Source organism: Salvia miltiorrhiza, chromosome 5, assembly GCF_028751815.1.
Source record: "Salvia miltiorrhiza cultivar Shanhuang (shh) chromosome 5, IMPLAD_Smil_shh, whole genome shotgun sequence".
Lineage (NCBI taxonomy): Eukaryota > Viridiplantae > Streptophyta > Magnoliopsida > Lamiales > Lamiaceae > Salvia > Salvia miltiorrhiza.
The window spans coordinates 27,076,304-27,081,571 of record NC_080391.1 but is presented as its reverse complement, the minus strand read 5'-3'; the positions used below and the strand labels follow the sequence as shown (position 1 = coordinate 27,081,571).

Here is a 5,268-nt window from a genome sequence, read left to right as displayed (position 1 = left end):
ATACTATGCCATCTGCATCTCTCTTCTTTTTGAAGATCCATTTGCAGCCTATGGGATATTTCCCATCTGGCAAATCAACTAGTTCCCAGACTAGATTGAAGTACATCGAGTCCATTTCGGAAATTAAGGCTTCAAGCCACTTCTCCGAGTCGGTGCCCGACACCGCTTCGGTATAGGTCTTAGGTTCATCATCATCCAGATCAACTTCATCATCTTGGTTCTCAACCAATAGATTAAGTCTTTCAGGTGCTCGACGATTCCTACGAGGCCTATGGAGTTGTTCTTGCGTTTGTTCAGGTTGTACATTCTGATCGTGAGGAGGTTCCTCTGTGTTGAATGTTTCAACAGTTTCGGAATTTTCAGGGATTTCCTCAAGATTTTCTTGAGGTGGTGGTAATACAACTATTGTATCATCATGTCTTTGATGCATCTCATTGTTTTGAGGTGTCTCTCTAAGAGATATTCCCCTTCCCAATAGATCATCAAATACTCCCACTGAATTCTTGTCCACACCATTAGACAAGTTTTCATCCTCTATGTTATTTTGTGGTTCTTGAATTTCTTCAAGTTCTATCGTATTGTGACCTTATTCTTTAGAGACATAAATGTCTTCTAGGAACGTCACATTCCGTGAAACGATCACCTTGTGATCACCGGGAACGTATAAATAATACCCTCTTGTTTCCTTAGGATATCCCACAAGATAACATTTCTCACTTTTAGATTCCAATTTATCAGTCATCATCTTTTTAACATACGCAGGACAACCCCAGGTCCGTATATGTTTAAGAATCGCCTTTTGGCCACACCATAACTCATATGGTGTTTTCTCGACTGATTTCGAAGGAACTCTATTCAGAATATAAACAGCGGTCTGTAGAGCATAGCCCCAAAGGAATAAAGGGAGACTTGCAAAACTCATCATGGATCGAACCATATCTAATAAAGTTCGATTTCTCCTTTCGGATACCCCATTCAATTGAGGCGTTCCCGGAGGTGTCCAGTCCGACCGAATTCCATGTGATTTTAAGTAATCAAGAAATTCATGGCTTAAGTATTCCCCTCCTCGATCTGATCGAAGAGTCTTGATACTTTTCCCAAGTTGCTTCTCGACTTCTAACTTAAACTCCTTAAATTTCTCAAAGGCCTCAGATTTGTGTTTCATGAGATACACGTATCCATACCTCGAAAAATCATCAGTAAAAGTTATGAAGTACGAATATCCACCTCTTGCTTGTGTAGGGAACGGTCCACACACATCGGTGTGAATCAGTTCTAGCAAGTCTTTGGCTCGTAACCCCTTCCCAGAAAGTGGTTTCTTAGTCATCTTTCCTTTGAGACAAGATTCACAAGCACCGTATGACTCAAAGTCAAATGATGTGAGATAGTCTAACTTTCTCATTCTTGCTATCCTGTTCTCATTGATATGACCAAGTCTACAATGCCAAAGATAAGTAGTATTATTCGTATTACTCAGCCTAGGTCGTTTGTTTTGTATATTGAGAACACTTCTTTCACATTCAAGATAATATAAACCATTCAAAAGAGAGGCACTTCCATAAAACAATCCATTAAATGAAAATGAACCTCTACCGTTTCCAAAATGAAAGGAAAAACCTTCAATGTCTAACATTGGAATGGAAATAATATTCTTGGAAATAGAAGGAACAAAGTAACAATTACTTAAAACTAGTCTATTTCCCGAAGGAAGATCTAATCTATAAGTCCCTACGCATTCGGCAGCAACTCTTGCTCCATTTCCCACGCGTAGATCGACTTCTCCGGGCCTCACTTTCTTGGTTTCACTTAGGCCCTGCACATTATTGCAAATGTGTGAGCCACAAGCTGTATCTAATACCCAAGATTGTGAATTGTTAATAGACATGTTTATCTCAATAACAAACATACCCGAGCTCATACCCGATGCACCTTGTGCCTTGTATTTCGGGCAGTCTCTCTTCCAGTGCCCCTTTTCATGACAGAATAGGCACTCATCCTTTGGCAACTTCGGCCTTTTCTGAGCCCCTCCACCTTTAGGCTTCAAACTAGCATCAAATGCCTTCTTCTGCTTTTTCTTCTGCTTGTACTTCCTTTTGGAAGACGTGGCAGCAGAGCTCACCATGAGCACAGATTTGCCTTTAGAGGTGGAAGACTCATAGGTCTTCAACATGTTATGAAGCTCAGGCAGGCTTGCCTTCGTGCCGTTCATATTGAAGTTCACAATGAAGTTTTCAAATGAGGCAGGCAAAGACTGCAGAATCAGATTGACAGAGACAGTATCGGGTAGCATCGTTCCAATCGATGCCAACCTCTCAATCAACCCGATCATCTTCAGTACATGATCAGAAACCTGACCCCCATCATGAAGCTTACACTTGAAAAGATCTCGGAGTATCTCATACTCCATAGTCTGAGCTTCTGAAGCATACAGACTCTTCAAGTGTTTCAGCATATCATAAGGGAACATGTGTTCGTGTTGCCTCTGTAACTCCGTAGTCATAGAGGACAAGCATCACACATTGTGCCGATGTTGCATCCTCGACATGCTTCTTGTGAGCAGCCTCATCAAATGATGCATACTCAGCAGACTGCTTGTCAGGAATGACAGTGATTGGGTTGTCCAAGACATACTCAATCTTTTCTAGCCTTAAGACCAGACGCAAGCAACGGAGCCAATCCGTGAAGTTTGACCCAGTCAACTTATTTGTTTCCATCAAACATTTCAATGACAAATTCGACATATTATCTGATCAATAAATAAAGAAAAGCAAATTAGAAAGAATAAACTATGATCACATTGTATCACTAATCAAACAATGGGCTATCGTATTGATTAGCTCCCACTAATTTTTGACATATTTTACGCCCCCAACGTAAAATACGGATTTATATGTTATATAAATCTTAGTGGTCCGAGATCCAAGTCAATATTATGCAGCCTCTGCTTGGGCTGATGACTGCAATAACATTACTTAATAGGCCTCTAAGCCAATTGCAACAACAATTTTGCAACTCTCGGTTGATTTATCTAATTAATCTGCGTCCTTAAATCACTTTGGTCGAGTTTCACGCCACAAATGATCAAGCAAGTCAACCCCAACACACGGTGCCAACCTATGAATGAGCCTTGGCCTTGTAGACTAGAGCAAACACTTGGGTGTAAATACTCTTGATCGAAAAGGATGGGTTGCTCAGACAATTATGATGGACGACGCGTTTTGTGCTTACACAAAGACTTATATTTAATGGGGATTTAGCATGTGATACTAATTGCTTATATTTAATATCCAATATTAAATAGCAACGCAATTACTGGGTGCCGCCTACCCAGGCATATAAAATGCGGACCACACATATTGGGCGCCGCCTACCCATACATAGCAAAGCGGACTATATATATTGGGCGCTGCCTACCCAAGATAAATGCGGTCTTTAACTACTATAGTTAAATAATAAGCATAAAATCAAATAGCATGCTTATCACATAAAGACATAAAACTCTACGAATAAAATCATTAATCAAATTAATATTTTATTCTCTAATTAATTATGGGTTAATCAATTTATATTAATTCTAAATTAATATAAATTTATTACTATTATTATTAATTCAAAATTAATAACAATAATTTAAATTTATTAATCCAATTAATAAATTAATTCTGAAATTGGGGTTCAATTATTAATTCAAAATTAATAAAAGATTTTTTTTTTTTTTTTTTTTAATAAACTGTTTCAGCCCAACAAGGGGCCTTCAAAATAAAACACAGGCCCAGCCTCAATTAAAAACGCAGCCCAGCAGCTTAGGGAAATCAGGCCCAGACCGAGGCCCAAAACTTTAACAGCCCAAATTCAATTTCAGCAATAAGGGTTTGGGAAAAAGAGGTTTTCAGCAGCAGCCGCTGCCTCTTCTCCTTCCCGTCGCCTCGCCCGAGCCCCGCTGCCGCACCAGCAGCTGCCGCACGACAAGCTCCCTCTCCCTCTCTGTCTCTGTACGTGTCAGTGTGTGTAAGCCAAATGCAATTTCAATTTGTATAGGTTCTCAACTTTGACATCCGATTGATTTCATTTTTTATGCACGTATGATGGTATTTCATGGAATAAGTTCTCAACTTTGGTGTTTCTTCAATTTTTAACAGCAGAATCAGTTCTGTAGGATACTTATTTATTCATGTAGCTTGAATTGAAGAGCTTAGGATGCTTTTTAAGTGAATGGTTTAACTGGATTGCTGGTTGTATCCTATCTTTTAGGAACTAACTGTATCAAAGTTAAATTGCAGCCGAGAAATCGCGACCTAATTCATAATCACAACAACCGCCTTCCGTCTCTTTCTGCGCTGCCCGCGGCTGTCTATCTCGTTGAAGCTATCTGTGCGGCGTGGAGTGTTGCAGTCTTACAGCCTTTTGCTTCTTATTTTGTATAAGAACAATATCCGCAAATCATGTATTTTCATTCCATCCTTCACTTTTAACTTATGTTGTTCTCTAAAATTATGTTATATTTAATGGTAGTATATTTGTTTTAGGTCGCGAGTTTGTGTGAAAAACTTGCCCAAGTATGTAGTGGAGGACCATCTGAGAGAATTCTTCTCCCAGAAAGGGGAAGTGACAGATGCCAAGCTTATGCGCACCAAGTGATCACCTCTGCATTCTTCTCCCAATACTGACTTTGCTATTTTATTCGTTTGTTTCTATTTACGTGACCTTGATAAAAAAATGGTTCAGGGATGGGAAGAGTCGGCAATTTGGGTTTGTGGGTTATAGGACGGAGCATGAAGCTGAGGAAGCCATTAAGTATTTCAACAAATCTTTCATGCATACTTCCAGAATTATGTTGGTTATCCTTGACATCATCTAATGATACGCAGCGGAATATATATTCAAGGATTAGATCTAGATTTACAAATGCATCATGTGTAGAGATAGACATACAACAATAAGAATAACTTACTTGTTATGTGGTAAACGTGCGTCTCGATTCGTGCCGTGAATCCACTACTAAGGTATCCACGTGTATGTCGATTCGATGCAGGAACTATTCCAAGTGCACGATTCAATCGTTGACAGCTAGGAAATCTCCGATTGAAACTATAGTGCTCTCTTAGTGTTTGCAAACCAAAAGCTCTAAGCTAATGTTTTCGTATGTTTTCGTATATCATTCGTAAGACCAAGCTTCCTTATTTATAAGCGAAGAAGACAATTCTAAATTGTCTTGTCTTCCTTAGTCAACAATTACGACTAAGGAATTCACACTTGAGTCAACAATTA

At 39.2% G+C, this 5,268-nt stretch overlaps 1 long non-coding RNA gene across 3 annotated transcripts; it reads left to right on the top strand.

The window, feature by feature from the left end:
• Positions 1-3,934: 3,934 nt before the first annotated feature.
• On the top strand, positions 3,935-4,832 carry LOC131026225 (uncharacterized). 3 transcript variants are annotated; one of them, XR_009102217.1, is made up of 4 exons: positions 3,935-4,008; positions 4,281-4,444; positions 4,527-4,634; positions 4,726-4,832. It is a non-coding gene; the product is annotated as an uncharacterized LOC131026225 (long non-coding RNA). The 3 variants fall into 3 exon arrangements; XR_009102216.1 differs by having other exon boundaries at positions 3,943-3,992; XR_009102218.1 differs by having other exon boundaries at positions 3,994-4,008; positions 4,270-4,444.
• The last annotated feature ends 436 nt before the right edge of the window (positions 4,833-5,268 follow it).